Source organism: Nannospalax galili, unplaced genomic scaffold (assembly GCF_000622305.1).
Source record: "Nannospalax galili isolate Female #2095 unplaced genomic scaffold, S.galili_v1.0 scaffold934, whole genome shotgun sequence".
Lineage (NCBI taxonomy): Eukaryota > Metazoa > Chordata > Mammalia > Rodentia > Spalacidae > Nannospalax > Nannospalax galili.
Genome location: NW_008334762.1, coordinates 108846 through 131254, shown reverse-complemented (window position 1 = coordinate 131254; position 22409 = coordinate 108846). Strand labels below are relative to the sequence as shown.

General features: G+C 42.4%; 1 pseudogene; it reads right to left on the bottom strand.

The window, feature by feature from the left end:
• Positions 1–3813: 3813 nt before the first annotated feature.
• LOC103731157 lies at positions 3814–14588 on the bottom strand (annotated as a pseudogene).
• Between the last annotated feature and the right edge of the window lie 7821 nt (positions 14589–22409).

Sequence of the window (22409 nt, the reverse complement as noted above, 5' to 3'; positions counted from 1 at the left end):
TGAGCACAGTAGCTGTATGATAAGTTGTACAAAACACAAGCTTCAATGCTGACTCAACAGTTCACAAATCAACATGTCCACTGAAAATGTTCATTACCATTAGTGATGAACCACATCACTTGTTTTAGAATTTAGTGGTAATGGGCTGGGCCTTGTGGATATCTTTCTAGGTTTTCACATGCGTATCAAACTGAAAGCTGTTTTTTCTTCTTGTTACACAGTGATGAACCGCAGGACAACACAACCACAGAAATAAAAAATTGAAAGATGGAATTTTTATCAAGTAAGGCTGTGTGGTAAAGTCAATAGTGTTACTGCTGGTCCTGAGATGCCAGCAGAATGCTAGTGGAATGAAAAAAGGATAAACATTTGACTGGTATGTTGTCACTGACACAATTTTGCAGACCTCACCTAGGCAGTCAGGGGAACTAGGGAAGAACGTATTGGTGATAAGGTGAAGGCTTTTCTAGAGAAAGTGACAGCATCTAAAAGTACACATTAGAAGAAGTATTGGAGAGAAATCCCAGGAGTGAATATGTGAGCAATTAACTAGTGGATTCAGGGGCTGGAGAGATGGCTCAGCAGTTAAGAACACTGGCTGCTCTTACAGAGGACCTGGGTTTGGTTCCCGGCACCCACATGGTGGCTAACAACCATCCATAACTCCAGTTCCAGGGTATCTTATGCCCTCTTTTGGCCTCCAAGACATTGCATGACATAAGTGTCCTTACATACATGCAAGCAATACATTCATATACATAAAATAAAAATAATAAATAAAAAATTTGAGTTACTGGATATGGATCGAGACCTATGAAAGAGGGTTATAATTCAACAAAGGAGAAAAGGTGACTGTTACACATCATAATGATGCAAGAAAAAATTGATAGCACCATTATTCTTGAAATATTTTCACAATAGGGGCTGGAGAGATGGATCAGTGGTTAAGAGCACTGGCTGTTCTTGCAGAAGACCTGGGTTTAAATCCCAGCACTCACATGGCAGCTAACAATCGCCTATAATTCCAGTTCCAGGGGATCTGTCGCTCTTTTGTGTCCTTCACAGGCACTGCAGGCATAACACTCATGTACATGAAATAAAAATAAATAAATAAAAAAGAATTCCCAAAAAGAAAACATTATAATTTTGAATGTTTAATTAAAATTTTATTACATTTGCTTATTTATTTATCTATGTGTGTACATGTGTATGTGTGTTGTAAACATCAGAGGACAACTTGCAGGAGTCATTTCTGTCTTTCAACTATGTGAGTTCCTGAGATTGAACTCAGGTTGTCAGGCTTAGCATCAAGTGCCTTTATTTAGTGAGGCATATCACCACCTTAACTCTGAATATTCATAATATTTCAAATTGTAGCTTACTAAGAATATTTGTTTTGCTATTTTTTTTACTTCCTTATACTTTTCAAGTGACAGTTAAGAGGAAAAAATCATAGAGCTCATGATTTTCCCAAGTGAATATTGAGATGGTTCCAAGGGCTTCAGTGTGCAGCTATTCTTAAATCCTCTTCTGTGGAGAGTGAGAACTGCCTGCATGTAATATAACACAGATGTTAATGAGTGCTAAGGAAAAGCTTTGATCAGGTGGAGAGGAATTGGAAAGCCAGAGTGAGGGAAGTGAAATTTACATATGGTGGTTGTTAGACCAGAACTCTGCCCTTTAAGGAATCAGTCACTCAGAAGAGGCCAGATGAAGAAATCAGGTCTCTTCTTGGGACAGACAGTTAAGCTGCTCTGTGCCGTGGTTTTCATAGCTCCTAATTTGTGATACCAGGTTGGCCTGTGCTTCTTGTCATAGAGCTATGTGGATATATTGGGAAGAAATAGAAAAATTACTCTATCTAACAGTTTCTCAAAACATTCCTTGTCATTGAATTGGGAGCCTGTAGAAGATGTAGCAACATTATAGGGGGAATGATATGGTTGGGGTGACAGCTCAGGGGAGGTGAGTCTTGGGTGTCAGACCATGTATATAATAATGAGTATGGGTGAACAGTTGGACTGGCCTGATATGTTGTCAAGGTTGTTATTTCTGGAGTTTAAATGTTTGTGGCTTGAAATTGTCCATCACAAGAGTATTTTCATGATAGACTAGAACAAGCATTACACACCTGCACTAAGTATTTTCAGGCTCAAATTTTGGATAGTCACCATCTCAAGGGTACATATACACATCTTAAAGTCATCACTGTAGGAATATAAGAGAAGAAAGAGAAAGCAAAATGTCTCCAACTCTGAACTGTCAAGGCATTTCCACCATGATGAACCAAGGTGGCAATATTTCTGGTAAGAGAAAATCTCCCATTCTATCACATTTAAGGTAGGGTAGATTTTAGTGGAGGGGTCTAAGGTACAGGATGCTTGAGTAGAGAGGGGAAAGAATAATTTCTGTCCCTAAAAGCAGAATCTCATTTGAGAATATAAACAAGGCTTGAAAGTTGGGGTAGTAGCCAACTTTCCAAAAGGCAGATTAGCTTGAACTAGGCATGTGGTGAGGGCCAATCCCATGACCATGGGCAAGAGACCTCCTGATGTGCTCAGAAAGGGATTGCTCCTTGTTCTTTTTTTTCCAATTGTTGTGACAAAACACTTTTGACCAATACCAACCTGGGGGGGGATGATTTATTTTATCTTACATCTCCTGGGTCACAGTTCATCACTGTGGGAACCCAAGGGGAACTCAGGGCAGGATCCTGGAGGCAGGAGCTGAAGCACAAGCCATGGAGGAACATTGCTTATTGGCTTGCTCCCCTGGCCCCTGCTCATCCTGCTTTGCTATACAATACAGAACAACCTGCCCAGAGGTGGCACTGCCCACAGTGGTCTGGGCCCTCCCACATCACTAAAAAATTAAGAAAATGCCCCATAGACATGGCCACATGCCAATCCAATGGAGGTGATTCTGCCAATTGAGGATCCCTCTACCCAGATGTGTTAGGTTGATAACTAAAGCTACCCAGAACACTCCTCAAATTCTAGGATAGGGTCCAGAGGCAGGGCCCAGGGACAGTTCCCAGGGTCCCTACAACAGATCTGACTCTGAGTCGTCAAGACCTATGAAGAGGAGCAATCGGGAATCACAGGACAGCAGCTGGCCTAGGAGGGCAGTCATTGCAAGTGGAGTCCAAGCCTTCTCATTAGCTCCAGGCTGGGCACCTTCAATCAAGGTGATTGTGGAGGTTGAGAGTCCCCTCTGGCAGGGGAGGAAGAAAGGAGCTGTGAGAATCACATCCCTTTAACATCCCTCTCATCTTCTTTGAATTGTCTCCTGGAAGTTATGATGTCCCTGGTGTTGTCTCCTCGGAGTATGCCTGTCCTGAGTGGATGAGAAGACCATGTCATAAGATTGCCTCCACAGACTCCTCCAAGAGTTATGATTGCCTTTCTCCCTGTCTTTGTTATGCTCATAGAGGCGGCTTGACTAATAATAGTCCTGAAGCCTCTAAAAATCATTCCCCTGGCTTTCACTAATCTATAGATGCCTCAAAGATGAATAACCATGCCAATACCACTCATACGACTCCTTGACCCATGTCCTCCAGGTCCTCTAGGACTCTGTGGCCATCCTGGTGATCTTTGACATAGCCCCTCCTGTAGTACCCACACATCTCTCAGGATCTAGGGACCTCTCAAAAGATTCCTTCTAACTCTCGAGAATCCCAAACATTATATCACAGTCTCCAGACCCCACAGATCCTAGTGCTGTGTGAGAGGTGACCTACTCCTCCTGCTGACCTTTTCCCTTTTCTATAAGTCTTTTGAATGTCCTACATGTATTCATCCCAACTTACAGTCAAGCATTCTGCTTCCTGTGGATGTAGACAGCAGAGACACCAATCGCCAACAGCATCTTGAGGCCAAGGAGCAGAGCTACAAGGATGGTCACAATAGATGATGATTTTTGTACTGAAAATCAAGAGACAGAAGGAATCATTAGAGGGGATATCTGGAGCCCATTCCCCAGCTAGAGATGACCTCAACTTGCCCTGTAGAATACCTGCAGCCCTTAAGTCTCTGGAGATTTTGAACCTGTGCCATATCATGGCTGTCCCTATTCAAGGGAGAAACCACAATAAAATTGTTTCTCCTTCATTCCCCAGCCCTGCCTCAGGGCACCAGATTGTCATACTAAAGGGAAGGGGTGAGAGTGCTTAGTGACCCATGGCACTGGGTGTTAGTCTTGAACCTCATATACCATGGCTCACAGAGTATTGTCTTTATACTGATGAGGAAACAGGCCTACAGTGATTAGGAGGGTTGCAAAATTAGTGGGGTATAGAGAAGCTCCTCACTGGGGTTCTTTAGGATGATCCCTGTGATAGTGTCCTCGGATAACGTCTCAGGGCCACAGGGAACAGTTATAAACAGGAGATGGAGGGTATTCTGGATGATACTAGGCTCTGAGGTCAGGTGACCCAATGAAACCACTGGCTGAGAAACATCCAGGTGAACTAAGAGAACAGGTCTCATACCTGGATGGCATGGGATAGATGGAAAGACACCCAAATATCTCACCCCTCCACTCTGGTACAGATGACGTCTGAAATCTTTCTCCTGTTCACAGGTGGATCTGGAGAAGTGGGCATTTGATCTTTGCATGTTTATAATCAGATGTTTTTACTTTTCAAATTAAGCAAAGATTAAAGATGAAAATGTTTTAAGAATGGTAATAGAGTTCCCAGATTATTAGGAAGAATTGGGGGTATCACCTTGTATGGCTGCTGGGCTGCTGGGTCCCCAGCTTGTGGCAGAATGACTCTATGGCTCTCTCAGTTGAATATCAGCATTTCTCAAGTTCACTCCTTCAGGGCTGCAACCTACAAGTCAGTATGACTGAACTGAGAATGTGACTTCCTCCCAGCCTCCTCTCTCAATTTCAAAGAACTCTAAGCAACCATCCCACCATCCATCTCTAAGGAGCCCTTGTGCCTTTTGTTGTTCCAGCATCATGGGCACAGCACCCTCTGCCAGCCTGCCACTTCTGCCTGTGTGGATGCTGACAGCACTGCAGAATGCCCTGCTTCCCTTCTTTAACCTCAGAGTGTGTTTCTTTGGGAGACTGACCTGGAGTGGTCCTCAGAGAAGATTTTGTGAGACTTGGAATCTGATCAGAACTAATTGGTTATGAAATCCCCAGCACTGGTGGTCAGTGTTAAGGATTTGCTTGGTATAGAGGTGTAATTATCAAAATTAAATTATCAGCCAACTGGTTATCTACAGAAAAGGAATTCTTTTCTTCTTTTTTCTTTTTATTTTATGTGTATGAATGTTTTGCTTGCTTGTAAGTGTACTCCTGTCATGCAATACTCACAGAGGACAGAAGAGGATGTCAGATCCCCCTGGAACTGGAGTTACAGACAGTTGTAGCCATCATGTGGATTCTGGGAACTGAATCCCAGTCCTCTATAAGAGCAGCTAGAGTTCTTAACTGCTGAGCCATCTCTCCAGCCCCAGAAAGGGAATTCTCTGCATTACGCCATGAAAGGAATTGATTCTTACTCCAAGGAAATACAAAGAAAAATCCAAAAGAAATCAGAAACAAACAGAGTGAATGAAATAATGAAGAAAAAACAGTAGAAAAATCAATGGGATAGAACACTGTGAGCAATAGGTATTACTGAAACGAGTTAGTCCTTGGAAAAAGTCAGTAAAAATTGGAATTTTTCTAGCAAGACTGTAGAAGTGAAAAAGAAACAGCAGAGTTTCCAAATCAGCATTGAGACAGGAGCATCACACTAAATCCTGGACACAGAAAGGACAATGAGGGCACATTCTGGGCAACTCTGCAGCAGAAGGTTGACACCACAGACAAAGTGGGCAAAAATTTCTCAGAAAATACCACCTTCCACAATGTGCCCAGTGTGAAATGAATAAGGAGATTGTTTCTAAACCCAGAGGGAAACTGAACTAATTGCTTTAAAACTTTGGAGATTTCTTGAGGTCTAGAGGGTTTCACAGGGAAATTTGATCATTTGCAGTCAAGTTATCCAAATACCAGCAAGGGATAAGTGAATGTATTTGGTCACTATTTATCAGGAGTTTCAGACCATCCCAATTTTGTTCTCATCCCATTGGTCCTCCTACCTGTCTGGGGAAGGGTTCCTAGTATGAGATACTTTGTAGCATTAGGGTCAGAGGGGTTGTGGGTGGTCACCCTACACAGTACCGGTATGAGCAGAACTCTTTTTACCCACTACAGGTGGTTCACTTAGTTCCTGTTCTTTATCTAGTGGGCCTTGGTATCCTCTTCTCTAAGAACTGGCTAAAAACACTACCCTGGGAAGGTAAGAATGAAGGCAGTGCCCAGTGCCTGACTATGGTAAGTGTTTAATAAATACCTCCTACCACTGCAGCCATTCCTAGTTTTGAGACCATTAATTTCTTTGCCATGAGAAGTACAATATATCCATGGACAATATATCCATGGACAAATCTTTAGCCCGTTCCTACTACTCATATGAAAACCTCTCATAAGAAAGAGCAGAAGCTCCCACATTGTGACACCCTTTTACTTAGTGATCCCCTCAGGACTGGTCAGTGGCTTTCAAAACGTAATCAGGATCATAGCCATTTCCTCCAGAGAAGTTTTTATGGACAGTTGGGGGTTCTGTGAAGGGAGGAGGGGCAGAGTTCTCAGTGATAGTTTGTGTTACTCATGCAGGAGGTTCTGTGATGAATATAATATATTGCTGGACCAGAACCTGATACAGACCTCTGTAATATGGGATTGTGAGGTTAGGGCTGAATGGGGCTCTGTCCTGATAAGCCCTCAGGAGCCTTGGGGGCTGCTCTTTGAGAAGTGTCCCTGGCCTCATGGAGCTGTGCCCAGTGAATGCTATTTTGAAGCATGGAAGTTCCCCTACCCCCCAACACCATGGAATTGCAGCTTTGCCAGGGAATAAATGAAATTTCCCTCGTGGCTGTAGGATTTGTGGTATAATCACATACTTCAGAGCTTCAGACCCATATCAGAACACTTACAGATGAATTTTTAGAGTAGAGCTTAGGTTCTGGGATTTCTTTTAGTTTCCCAGGTGATTCCAAAGTACAAGCCAGGGAAAGAGCCATCAACTCCTACCACAAACACACAGACAAACGAGGCCTGCAGAGGGAATGTGAACTGTGGAAGGTCACATGTATCTTAGTGGCACAGCTCACAATGATGAGACTTTTCCTGTCAGGTGCTTCTAGCGTACTGCAGGAGTTCACTCCTTCAGTCTAGCCATGCACTCAGCTCTGATTATTAGGAAGAGAATATCATGCAAGATACTTGTGTGGAGGGCTTTGTCCCAGGTCCCAGAGCACAGAATGGCCAAGTTGGAATGCTGGCCCAGACTGTTGGGCTCCATACTCTCTTTCGTAGACCACTATAGTACTGCTTCCTGTTAGTGACCCTGATGTGACAAACCAGGGCTTTGTGCATGGCTTCTCCTCCCTCACAGAACCTTGAATGGGGTCTGTGACTATCACCATTGTAGAAGAGACATGGAAGACTCCAGAGAAGGCAAGGTTCTCTCATCGCATGGTTTCCTGAGCTTTGTTCCTTAGACATTCTCTCTGTCCTTCCAGCACCCTGGGATGGAGAATGCAGGATGCACATTTACATAAGGGGAAATAGAATAGCAGGAAAGTCAGTGGGTCAGTAGGATGACTCAGTGTCTCATGAATGTTACACGGCATCTGGGTTTGGGCATGTTATTGTGCCATGTAACTTGCAAAGGGGCCTCAGACCTTTCCCTCTTCTACAAGGACTGAGATCATCACCATTTCACAGATGAGGAACCCAAGGTTGACAGAAACAGGAGCCCTGTCTCCTCCTTTCTTATGTTTCCTAAAGGTCGTTTTCTGTGCCCTCAAGCCTTCTGGACCTTCAACACAGAAAGTCTCCTTATTTCTGAAGCCCTAACACTCTCTCTCTCTCTCTCTCTCTCTCTCTCTCTCTCTTTCTCTCTCTCTCTCTCTCGTTTTCGAAAAAGAAACCCTCTACTCTGAGACTCTCTCTCTCTCTCTCGATTTGGCAATAAGGAAACCCTATGCTCTGAGAATCTGAGATCAAGATTTTTAAGGAGAAACTCCTCCTGGAAGCCCAGCAAAGAGAGAGGGTATTGTTCCCAGGGGCCTCAGGTTCCCTATAGTATCTGCCAACCTCCTCTTCTCATGGACAGATTAGATAAGGCAAACTGAGAGGCAGGGGGCAAGTCTGTTTTGTGACTGCTGCTCAGAGAAGGACCCTTATCAGCAATGCTTGGGAAAGCAGCTTTTAGGACCCCAGATGTTGAGATAGGACCCTTTAGAACAGAGCAGCAGAGACATTCTAGGACAGTGACATGAACTTCCTGATCTGAGGATATCCCATAGGAATAGCTAATTTTGTCATCTTTTTAGGGTTCTTCCTGGCGCATAGACAGAATCAGGTGTCAAGAGAAGACTGTAGCATTTCTGTGCTTTGGCAAGAATGGTGTGAGGCGTGGACAATAGATCTGTGAGTCAGATGGCTCCACCTTCTCACAAGTCAGGGTCTTCACTGAACTTCAGTATCATCAAATGTGAAAGGTCAAGAAGTAGACCTTCCTCCACAGCCAAATGCCATCATAAAGATGGAACATCTGGGATGCCCTACCTCCCTGTCCCTTAGTACCCCCCTCATGTCATCTGGGTTATTATTTGGGCAGATGTCTTAGGCTGAGGTTGCCTAGGCAATGATGCATTGCTTGGGAACCTCAATGTCCTTACTGCTGATGCTTGAAAGTCAGGATGAAGCTATCCTCCTGCCTCGGTGAGTAGAAAGAAAGGTACTTGATGCTATTACATTTATAAGGCAAAACTGGCAATATCCTTCTAAACTAAAGTACATTCACTATCTGACCCAGCAGGTCTCCTCCATATGTCTTCTGCTTCCTCAGAGACAGCCATATAAGGTAATCCACTCCAGCTGTTCATTAGCTAAAAACTGAAACAAATAAAGCATCTAACATCAAAGACTTGTATTATGACAGCTCTACTAACAGTTCTCTGTTCCTTTATGGAATAAGGATGTGGATGGCATTTAGGAGAGGTGTGCCAATCATCATTGGGCCTCAGTGTCTGAAATGTGAGGGGCATCCTTAACCCCCGGGAACTGATGATAACTGGCATCTAGACAAAGTCTCAGTTCAAGATCTGACTCAGCCAGAGATATGGCTCAGTGGATAATGAAATGGGCCACCAAACTTGGCCACCTGAGTTCCATACTCAGAAATCACATAGTAGGAAGAGAATTGAGTCCCACAAGTTGTCCTCTGACTTCCAAATATGTACCATGGCACACACATGCCTGCACACCTGAGTGCACTCACGTATACAATAATTAGCTAACTAAATAATTAAATAAATATAAAAAAGTTAATAAGCTTTGAGTCAGTACTTTCTGCACAACTAGCTCCTCAGTGTAGACATTGTGTCTAGCTGGAGAAACAAGAGGCTGATCTGGCATCATATCTAGGTTTTGGGTCAGATTTCTACAGCTCCTGGGCATGGCCCTGCCCAGGGAGACAGGCCTCACATCTGTAACAAGGTTGGGTTGGATTATCTGAATGTCTTTTCTGTGGAGAGAATCTGAGAACTAATACATAGAGAGAGAATACTGTGTGATTGTCAGAAAGTCCAAAGTGAGCACCTTGCCTCCTCACCTGGGAACCCTACATCACCCACATGGGATCTGTCTCTGAAGGGATGGGTCAGCTCTATTCAGAACCTTCACTGCCTGTAAGAGTGTGTCCTTCCACTAACTAGAACTGGAGCCTCTAGCAAATAGCGGGTCTGCTGCAGTTCTTGGCTGCTCTGATCTGTGATTGGGGTGAAGTCTGATCATGGACATTAGCACCACCATCACACCTGCTTCTTAGTTGCTGCTTGACAGGCATTGTGTTAGCATACACCAGAGATGAAGGAAAACAGCACTACACTCACCACCAATGAACAATGTGGTCCCAGGTCCAAACTGAATCCTCTCATTAGAGGCCCCTTTCTGGAACTTCATACAGTAGTAGGTACCAGCGTCTGCTTGGGTGATGTTGCTGATGCGAATGGAAAAGTCCATGTTGTTTCCCTTTGTGACATCTGAAGCACCTGTGACTCTGGGAAAATGCTCTCCTGTGAATCTGTATATTATCTTCCAGTTCTGCCCAACTCCCCTGAACCACTCAATGGGCCCAACAGGAAGCATGGAGGTCACAGTGCAGTTCAGAGTGGCTGTCTCTCCAGCGGTGACTAAAATTGATTTTTCAGGCTGAATTATTTGCAGGTCACCCTGTGCAGCCACTCCTGCAGGGAAACATCAGTTAGTGCTCATCCTGACAGGAACCTGCAAGGTTTTCAAGTCTGTAAACAATTACTTTCATTGATTGGAGCTGAGCATACTGCATAAGTGGTCACATTTACATGGGCCTCTTAAAAGACTGTAGCACAATGAGGAAACTGAGTCATTGAGACTTAAGCATATGACGAGATTCTGATCTTAGCTCTATGTGAAATTCTCATGTTTCACCCAATATTTGTTTATCTCTACTTTCTGTCTACTGCCTGCACATGGCAAACCCTTTGTCATGGCATTGAGTATGATAAAGTGACTCCTTTATATCACTGGGATGTAAACAGATTGATGGGTACAGGTAGTGGACTGTGCATTTGACTGCAAGAGTCTCTGAATCAGCTTCCCTGATCTTGCTCTGTCATCTTGGAGTAATAATTATATAAAGAGATCCCAATATATAACAATACACATCTTAATTAAGAAATAAAACATTGATTAAGATCCTAGGATTGTTTTTTATAATGGACGTTGATATCATATTAATTTTCTAATGCTGATGTGATAAATCACTGTAAGATTAGTGGCTTGACACAGCAGAAATTCATTATTTCACGTTTTGGGAGATCAGAAATCCAGATTTGATTTCACCAGGCAACCATCCAATGTTCCCAGAGGTATACTCTCCAGGAGCCTGTTCCTTATCTTAAATACTTGAGAGCCTACCTGAGGTTCCTACTCATCACTTCCTATCTGTCACCCCAGCCCTCTGCTTCCTCTATTACACATCTTTCCCTAACTGACTTTTCTGTCCCCCCCTTTTCAAATATTTGCTATATTTCAAATATTTGCTCTAATATGCTATGCTGTGCTGTGCTGTGCTGTATAATGTCATGCTGTTATGTTATTAGACCAAGACAGTAAAATGGTCATCTTAATAATACATAGCACTGAAGAAAACATGAAAAAGGATGAAGCTGACCAATAAAAGAGTGTAAGAAAAAATACAAAGGATTTTACAATTAAGAGGCAAGGAGTCTTTGAAAAGAAAAAAATTCCCCATATGGTCCCAAGCTTGATAAAATACACAGATCTACAAGTCTAAGACGCCAGACCCACTCAATATGCTTAGTAATCTGACTGGCAGAAAGTAAAGTAATGAAAAAATGCTGAAAGCAGACCAGAGCATGATTCATCACATTCAACATCCTCCAGAACAGATATTATCTGTCCAGATCTTATCAGAAATGTTGATACCCATGGGTCAGTAAGATGGTATATTTAAAGTACTAAAAGAAAAATAAAGCATTAGTTAATCAAGAATTCTATATACATGACAAAACTGTTTTTCTAACATGAGAGAGAAAATTAGGTATTCCTAGTTAAACAAAAATTGGAGGTCATTATTATGGTACCTGACCAGTAAGAAATGGTAATGGGATTCCTACAGACCAAAGTGAGGGTGTAAGACACTAAATCACAGCTGTACAAAGCAATAATATTTCTAGTTGAAGTGGAAAGATTTTAGCATTCATAAGTTGTTCTGTACAGATAGGTTCAACTTGAGTATTTCTCATTGGTTGACGGTGGGAGGCCCAACCATCAGGAACTGTTGGGGAGGATGGGGAGCAGGCTCAGTCCTCACACTCACTGTAGGTCTCAAACTAAGATTTCCTTTGGGGAAAGACAGCTTCATTAGACACTTACGATGCTGAAATCAAAATCAAGTCAAACTTGTGTAATGAGCTTATGGCAGATCTGGCAAGCATATGGCTAGCCTTGGATTACTAAGTGATTCAAAACTCAAATATTGAGTAGAAAATAAATAGAATGAAATAGGTTATAAGAGCATATATAGTACATTATATTTTAGTATGTATATATAATAGGCACATTGTATGTGTGTTCCAAAAAAAATATATAAGGAGTTTACATTTGGCCTAATTGGAAATTCCCAACTTGGGTACTAAGTTTACACAGTAAAATATTCTAACAACAAAAAGTAAAATAGTCCTAATTAATATTTGAACATTACGCTAGAAAGTGGAAAATGTATCAACTGTCAAAATTTCATAGATTTATTCAATATAGTGATTAAAATTATAGTTATAATTGAGAATCTCATTAAATACTGGGCTGTATAATCTTGAGACAGTAATTAAACAACAAATAGAGAAAAAGTAGATATAACACACTTTTCCTATAGGCTCCCCTAAAATGATCATTAATACCTGTTCCTTTGCAATAATATTCCTTATTGGAATATGCACTGGTTAATACTTTCAACTTAACATTATCTAGAGTCACCTAGGAGACAAGATTCTGTCCATGCCTATGAGGGATTATCTAGATTAGGTTCACTGAGGTGGGAAGACCCACTTTAACTGTCAGGCATCACCATTTCATGAACTGGAGCCCTGGACTGAATTAGGAGAAAACAAGCAGCACACGGGCACTCACTGCTCTCCACTCCTAATGGTGGATGCAAATGACCAGCTGGCTCCAGTTCCTGAACCATAAACACTCCCTCCCCCAACGTCCCCCCACCATGGTCTGTGCCTTTCCAAATGTGAGCCAAAAGACGTCTTTCCTTCTTAAATTGCTCCCCCACCCCCAGGTAGGGGTGACTTTTATTTGAAAGCAAAAAATCCCTGCTTGAGGATTCATATGTAATCTGCAAAAGTTTTTTTTTAAAAAAAAAAAGGAGAGAAAAACCACAACTCAAAAGGCCTGGAGCAAGGAGAGAGAGGGTGGTAGGTCCTAGACAGGTAGGGTGAGGCCACATAGGGGAAGCACAACAGCAGCCCCTCATGAGGATCAAGACTCAGGCTATCTAGCTCCATGGATGTGCCCTCCTTAAGACCTGGGTGAGTACTGTGTACCAAGTTAGTGCTGGCTGGCAGGCTGATAGTTGGTAGGTTGGAGGCCCCTAGCTTGGTGAACTGGCTCACATCCTCAAAGTTGAGCACCACCAGGTAACACTCACTCTGGTCCCAGTGGCTCATTCTGGTCCCAGTGGCAAAGTAGGAGAAGAGGCCAGATGCAGAGCAGAGTGCAAGGAAGTCCCTGCTCCTTACCCCACTCCTCACTCAGCAGCAGGGAGGGAGCTGGAGTCTTCTTTGTGACCCTTCAGTTTCGTGTTGGAAGTTACAGGCCCAGAGTTAGGAAAGGGGCTAGATTCATTCCACAGCATGAATGGGGCCTCCATGGGCTCTCCAGGAAGAGCAGCTGCCTGCAAGCTGATCTACCAGCAGCAGCTAGTAGAGTCGGAGGAGCTGGGCTGGTAGGAAGGATGCCAGGCAACCTGCCTGAGACAAACTGCAGCTGCACCAGTGGCATTCAGATACTGGGTGACCAGGAATTTTGTATGCTCCCCAGTGTAACTGGAATTTGACAGATATGAGCTAGTCACCAGTAGGTCCTTGGAGGATTCAAGTAGGCTCAGGATTTGCTGCAGGTCAGAGGAGTCAGTCCCTGCAATCAAAAGCTTGTCTTCACTGACATTCTTGGTAATATTCTGCCACTCAGTCAAATATGAGGATGCACCCGGCAGCAACCAACTTGCAACCAAAACTCAAAGCTTCCTTCATTTTGGTGGCTGCAGTGTCAGCCTGAAAGGTGCGGAACCATGGATTCTGGCCACGGTAGTTAGGAGTGAGGTCCAAAATGATGTGAATGTGCTTTTTCTTGGCGGCTGTTGCAAAGCTTTCAAAGTTGTCTGAGGTGCCCAAAGTGGAGTCAACCTGTTTCCAGTTGGTCTCATTGATTTCATCCTTCCCGTTCTCGTGAACTGGGCCCAACACTAGGTCCAACACTAGGCCCACCACCTTCAGGGTGCTCAGGTAATTCAGATGCTTCTTCAGCCCAGCTATGCCTCTCCCATTGGCATTCCGGCAGAGGAAGGCCTGAAGGTCACCCACAAGGTAGAGGGCGCCCTTGTGCCCCCGCCTTTGCAGCTCACGACAGCGTGGTGCCCAGATGATGATGACCATGGCGCCCACCAGCAGCCTAGCCAGCAGAGCCAGAAAAGCAGCAGCAGCAGCAGCAACAGCACCCAGTGGGTGTGCACCCTGCCAGGGCTGCCTGCCACCATCAGCAGCTCCTCCTTGGACAGACTGGTGAACTTGTCCCTATCTCAGCATTGTTCTCGGCCGCCTTGATCTTAACCAGCCGGTTCTTCTGGCCACTGCTGCCCTGGCCTAAGCATTCATGGTCTGCTTCTTGGGTTCCAGCTCGTTCAGCTCTACCTCCTTCAGGTCCACCTTGGTGTCCTGACTCATGGTGCTTGTGAACCCAGGCACGGCAGGGACCTGTGGTCAAATGGAGTGGACCCTACTACAGGAGCTCCCAGCCCTGAGACCTCCCTGACCGAGTCTTAGTTGCTTTTGTCAGGAATTTTATAATGGCAACACGATAAGTAACTGATTTTACAAAGGTACTTTAACATAATAAATAATAAGCTAAAATAAAATGAAGTTTGGGCACTGACAGAAGGAAAATAGAACTCAATAAAGCCCCAGTAAAAATAGCGATTATAGCGAGATTTGAAGATGAATGAGCAGAGGTGCCCAGGACTCAACTCATCTTTTATAAAGAAGAGCCAAAACAACACATAGACAGCTGCGTTTGAGGTGAATGAGCATGGGAGAATGCAGGAAGTTAGCAAGACTGACTAGTCAACCACAGATGATGACACTGATATCACAGAAAAATAACAAAGTGCCCTGACAACTTCTACCTGGCTCCCAGTTGGAGGAAGGAAACCTCTTCTGCAGGGGAAAGGATGGGATGGATTGTGTAGTCTCAGTAACCTCATGAGCACTGAAGTGAATGATCATAGTTAGTGGAAGTTTCCACAATTATTGCCAGCTTCAGTTCAGCTAGGGAAACCACCCGGAATCGCAGAGTAGCTTTGTCAGGAAGAAGGAAGTTACACCTTCTTTCATGTTTTCTGTTCCATCTCCAGATGCCAGCTGCTGTAGTTATGTACCATCATAAAAGGAAGTACTTCTAAATTCATACTGCTTAAAGGGAATGGAACATACAGAAATTCCTGCATAACCCTCTCTGGGAGTCCATAGACATCCTACCACATAGCACAGAGTGTTGCTGCCCCACTAACTGAACTTAACATACCAGAGAAATGGTGAAACCAACACCCAAGCCCACATAATGTCCTGCATTATAGGAAACATGTTTTTGAGCTCAGTGAGGAACAGAGCATGTTTTCCTGCTGGCAGAGGGTGTGTGGCAATCTACATGCATTTTGCATTAATGCCACAATTGAAAGCAAGTAGTCACCCAGTCCTTTCCACCACTTTCCTTCCATGCCTTATCTGGATGCCACACTGTCAAGGCTCCAATCAAATGCCACAGAGAGGTCACTGTGGCTCTCTCTTCTGTCTCTTTCTGTACTGAGTGTGGGCTCATTCCATTGCCTGTTCTGTGAGTAGGTGCTCTAGTCCCCTTCTGGTTCAGAGGCTGTTAATGCCAAAGGCCCTTTTCCATAGCTGACTCAACTCTGCATCATCTCCCAACTGGTACATCCATTGTTACTGTTGTAGTGACCACACATAATGCATCCTGTCCCCTTTGTTGTGTATACCATGCTAACATAAGTCACTCCTCCCTTTGCATATGTGAGTCCTCACTCAGATGTTATGACTTTCTTTGATGAGCCCATGGATTGAATTATGCCAAAGTCATTAATTGTAGCATAAAAATCTGGAAAGAATCCACATCATAGTATGAGGCTGGAACCAAAGTCAACATCACATAAAAAGATTCCCTAAGAAACATCTGTGGGAGAAAGGCATTTACTATGAAGGTTCATTTATCAGTGAGGCAGAGTCAGCTGGTTCATCAGATAAACAAATGTCAAGGGAAAACCAAGAAACATGAAAAAAATAAAGACAATATTGATAGGTAAATCAAATCAATGAGGAGAAAGCCCAGGACACAGACAAAAAGTCCAGTGGAATAGAGTACGGAACAGAGTTTATTGAAAACCGCACAGGACAGTTCCCTTTCAAGATAGAGGCACTGCTTGTTTACAGGCTGTTGGCTGGGGGTTTTTATAGGGGGTTTTGGGGGATGTGGAAGGCAGGAAAATATTTTTTAAAAAGTTAGGTGGGAGAGAGAGAGACAGAGAGAGAGCCCAGGGCTTATTAGGAGAGAATAGCCTCTGTCAAACCACCCCCTTCCATCCTTTTCCGTTAGCCAGGATCTGGGTTATGGGATAAGGGGTCAATACATTGTGAACTTATCAGAGGAAATAGCTTGTATTGAGATAGTTCCTACATCTGTGAGTCTGGTGCAGAGGCCTGTTTGTCTTTTAAGATTATCAAAGGGGAAGCAGGTTGTGCCAAAAAGGCTCTTTGCAGTAATCAGCTCTCGGGTCAAAAGGTATAGAGACTCTATTTATCCTTTAAGATAATCAAAGGGGAAGCATCCTGTGGCTCTGTGCAGTAATTGGGTCTTGGGTCAAAAGGTGTAGAGAATATGTTTATCTTGTCTTGCAGATGGTTAGGGTGCTCATTAACTCAGTTTTTGCATTCTCAGGGGGCTTGCAAAACCGTGAAGCCCTGCTGCATCGGGGAGGGGGTTGTTGTAGATCTGAACCCTAACAAATATGATGCCTCCCAGAGAACAACATAACTCTCTGGTAACAGATCTCAAAGAAAGAAATTCATGAGAAAGAATTTAAAGTAGATGACTCTTTCTTAGAGAAACCCACACCCATGATCTCTGATGTGTCTTATTTTCTTGTTGAGTACCTTTCTTTTCTTTTAACCCATATGGTTAAAATCTATATTAAAACTTCATTTAATAACTCCAACTTTGCTTCATAACAAATGAATTTAAAAGAAATATTAAGCTCAATGAGATTCAATAGCATACAGTTGTAAATGTACGTTCATCTTACATCACCCAATTTTAAGAAACAAACATTATTAGGTCTAAAAGGAGAAAGAGCATACAGTAAAAAAACAACTGGAGACTTTTTATTAGTTACTTTTCTTGATGATGTGACAAAATATCAGACAAAAGCCACTTAAGGATAGAAGGGTTTATTCTGCATCACAGTTTGAGAGTCCAGTCCACCATGACTGAGAAGCCATAGTGGCAAGAGCTTGTTACAGCTGGTCTCATTGAATCCATTCCCAGGAAACAGAGAAAGAGAAACACAGGTGATCAGCTTCCTTTTCCTTTTTATTTACTCTGGGAGCCCATTCATTCCATCAGTGGTCCTGTCCAAATTAAGACTAAGAATTTCCTCCCCCAGTTAGATCTTTCTGGAAACATTCTCATGGACACACCTATGGTGATTGTAATCTAATCAAACTGACAAAGGATATTAACCATCACAACTCCACCCCTTCTCAACTTGACACTCAAATAACTCATTTTAAATTATAACACCACACTCCTGGTCCCTAAAGTAATTTATATCTTATAATTCATTTATTCCATCTCTCAAAGTTGGCATAGTCTGTAATAATCACCACACTCCTCAGAAGTCTAAAGTATTTTCTGAGACTCAAGGTAGTCTCTTAACTATGAACCCCACTAAAAATTTACATATTTCAAATTACAGTGCCATAAAGTAAACTTTCCCATTTCAAAAGGGAGTAATGGGTGCAGAGCAAAGAAACATTGGACCAAGCAAACAAAAACTCCAAAGGGAAAACAACAAATCTTGTAGTTTCATGACTGGCATCTGGAGCTCCTGTTGGAGTCATCTGGGCTCCAAAGAGCTTGGTAATCCTGCCCCTCCAGTTTTGTTTCTTGAAACACATACAACCTCTCTTTGGGACCTGCTCTAGTATGTGTATGTAGCTTTACAAAGTGAATGTTCCACAGTCCTTGCATCTCCAACATCTTGAGATATCCCTCGAAACTTAGGCTTTATCTTCACAGCTTAACACAGTAGTTTAGCCTCCTTGTAGAGAATAGGGCCTTTCTTTATGTTTCTTGGACTCAAAGGCTTTCCAGAACTGTGGTACAAGCTATCTCCCTCTCTTTCGCATCTGAAATGCCTATAAACAAGTACCATGTGGACAATGCTGTGAAGCTCTGATGTTAGGTGGTGATGTAGCCTAGCTACACTGGACCACAGTTTCATATGTGATGACCTTTGTGTGTCATCTGGGCTGACCCCAGGAAAATGCTTTTCTAGGTGGTAGTTTTTTGAATGGGGAACTCCTTAGTTGGCATTCCTAGGTTAGGCTGCTTATTTCAAGTGAATTTGGTTTTTCACAAGATGGAGACTTTAATGGGCGGGGTCTTGACCTCAAGGTACCTTTCTTACTGTCCTACTTCAGAGTAGGAGATTTCTCTTTGATTTTCCTACTCTCAACAACCACTTTGTCTAAAACTTTAAAATCTCTCTTTTCCACATTGAAGAGAATGGTTTTCATTTCCCTTTGCTCTTGGTACTGCTTTCTTCATTGTAAACCTTGATAAGGTCAGTGACCAGGAACTATGCCATAGCCTGAATACAATACTCTCTTGAGATTTCCATAAAAAAATGGCTTATTACTGTTTAATTTAGCCTCTACCAAGTTCTCTGCACACAGACAGAGTGAGGCCAGATTCTTTTACAATATAGCTTGGCATAGAGCCAAGTTCCTGAGAGTGTTCTACATTCCCTTCTGAAACCTCATCTGTCCAGTCTCCATTGTTTACATTTCTCATGGCAGTCTGGTCTTCTAAACTCCCACTAGAAAGGCCCATTAAGCTCTACCTGTAATATTATAGGACTTCTTTAGCCATCAGCTGACAATTCTTCCACATTTTTCTAGAAAAGCAGTTCCAAAAGTTTATCACAGCCATGGCCCCATTTCTTAGTATCAATTTCCTATATTAGTTACTTTCTTCATTCCTGTGACAAAAAGGACAGCAACAACCCAAAACAGCAACAACTTAAGGAAAGTTTGTTCTTGGCTCACATTTTGAGAATAGAAGCCACCATGGCAGGGAGGTCATATAAACAAGAGCTTGAGACAGCTGGTCACATTGAATGTACAGTCAGGAAGATGAGAGAAATGAATGCTGGTGCTCAGCTCACTTTTCCCTTTTTATCCACTGTGACTACACCTATTAATGGTTCTACCCACATCAAAGTTGGGATTTTTCTCTTTAGTTAAACTTTCTGGAAATAGATTAATGGACACACCCACAGTTGTGTTTCCATGGTGATTCTAAATGCAAACAAATTGACAATGAATATTAACCATCCCCAACTTTAACATCTTACTTTCATCAAAAATTAAAAAAAATGAGAGGGCTGGAGAGATGGCTCAGTGGTTAAGAGCACTGACTGCTCTTAGAGAGGACCTGGGTTTGATTCCCAACACCTACATGGCAGCTAACAACTGTCCATAACTCCAGCTCCAACACCCTCTTCTGACCTCCATGGGCATTGCATGACACAGGTGCACTTACACACATGCAGGCAATACACTCATACACATAAAATAAAAATAATAAAGAAAAATTTAAAAAATAGAATAAAAAATGAGGCATCAGATTTAAGAAATAACTTAGCTAATTTTATAAAACACTTTATACAACAACTACAGAACAGACAGCATCTTTTTATTTTACATGTGTATATGTGTATAGTTTGTGTGCAGGGTATGTAGCATGTGTGTAGGAGTACATATATGTGGCTATGTGTGTGTGTGTGTGTGTGTGTGTGTGTGTGTGTGTACACTCATGTGGAGGCCAAAGGTAAACACTGGGTGTCTTCCTCAGTTACCTCATTACCTTATTTACTGAGGGTAAATTACTGAACCTGGAGATCCTCAGTTAGGCTGTCTAGCTAGGCAGCTTGCTCAAGGCATCCTCTAAGCTTGGATTACAGGCAATCCACTACACCCACCCAGCATATATATGAGTTCTGGAGCTCTGAACTTGTTCTCATACCTGCATAGTAAGTGTTTTATCCACTGAATGGTCTTCCCAGCACTTCTTTCCTTTTTGAGACAGGGTCTTGCTATATAACTCAGGCTAGCATTGAGCCAACAATCCCTTTAATTCAATTTCTTTAGTGACAGGATTAGAAGCACAAGCCTCTATACCTGGTTACAAATTGTTTCCTTTGACATATGGGTAATATTGTAGTGTAGGACATACTAGGTCACAAAAGAAATTTTAAAATTTCAGAGATATTGAAGTCAGATCATGTATTCCCTCTGAGATTATGAAATCAAACTTTAAGTAAAAATCATTGTCACAGAAAGTCTTCAGAAAACATAGAAATCAATGGAGACTTATCAAAATGCTATTGGATGAAAATTGGAAATTCAGGAAATAAAAGAGGAAATTAAAAATTTTATTGACATTAAGGGGAATGGACTGCAACAGACCTAATCTTAGGAGACACATGAAAGCAGCACTAAGAGGGAAGTTTGTTGGCCACAGCCCTTCAAGTACAAAAACAGGAAGATTTCAACAAACGACTTAGCAATGCACCTCAACAATCTAGAAAAGCAAGGGTAAACCTAACTCAAAATTAGGCCTAGGGAGACGGTTCAGTGGGTAAAAGAACTTTCCACTCAGGCATGAGATCTGAGTTTGAATCTCCAAAGCCCATGTGAAAACTGGATGCAGTAGTGTGAGCATCTGTAAGCACTCCTGTGGGGATATGGGAAGTGGAGACAGGTCAATCCCCAGAAGCTTGCTGGCCAGCTAGCCTGAGACATAGGAGAAAACCAACAGAGACTGTCTTTAGCAAGGTAGAATGAAAGGACCAACACCTGAGGTTGTCTGGTGACCTCCATATACACACTGTGGTATGCATATGCTTACATTCACAAACATACACATGCACAAAAATACATCATATATACATGTTGTATATAAGCACACACAAACACATTTTATATATATATAATGGATACTAGAAAGAAATACAGTCAATGAATCAAAGAGTTAGTGTTCTGAAGAGAAAAAAAAATCTTTCATTAGATTAAGAAAAATGGAGACAATACCCAAATAAATGGGGTTAGAGAAGAAAAAGAAGGAATTCAAATGGATAATAGAAAATGGATGATCAAAGGCAATTATAAATTATTATATGTCAACAAATAGGAAATACTAAAAAAATATGTGGGACTGGAGAAATGGCTCAGTGGTTAAGAGTACTGACTGCTCTTGCAGAAAACTCAGGTTTGGTTCCCAGCACCCACATGGTGGCTAACAATTGTTTGTAACTCAAGTTCGAGGAAATCTGACACTTTCTTCTGATCTCTGTAGGCAATGCACAACATGGGTATACTTACATATATGTAAGCAATACACTCATATACATAAAATAAAAATAATAAATAAAAAAAAAAAAAAGAGGAAGAAAAGCCACGGATGCCCCCCAAAAGGACCACAAATACCACTTCCATTCAAACAGCCAGAAGGTAAACCTATAATCTACCTAATCCGGCCAACACCACAGTGCTTGGATTTCAGCGACCCCAAGACTGCTCATAACAGTAAAGGCAGGCAAAGAGGCAGTCACCAAGGCTGTCACTTCAACTCCTCATATATCTTCTAGGGAGGCAGTTCTGTCACTCATTAAAACTGCATGCACTCCCAGGACCATGTGTCTTCATGCATGTTTACCTGCCAGCCTAGTCTTTACCAGGAAAAGCTCAGGAATATTCATGCTGCAGAGAATAGCGAGTTTCAAGTACAAACCTTAATTAGACTCGAGTTTCTACAAATTTCCCTTGTGGTTTTTAACTCCTGGAAAGCAAATGTCTTTAATATTGACCTTATATAACACCTAGTCCTTACCTATATCAATGTGCTTGATAAATTCCATATCCCTTTCACAAGGCCCCTATCCTTTGGAGAGAGCTGCAGTTGTCTTTTTGAATCCCTCAAGACTGGACACCAGGGAGAATAATCATTTCTTTAAAACTACACCTCCACTACAGGCTTGAATTTGAAATGTGCATATATGGTTGTAAGAGCTCTCCAATAACTATGCAGATTTATGGTGATAGCAACTTAGGTTACACCATGGGACTCAACTAGGCCTTCCTTTCTGTGACTGGGGATTCCTTGGAGTCAGGATACAGTTTGGGGAGAAATGAGAC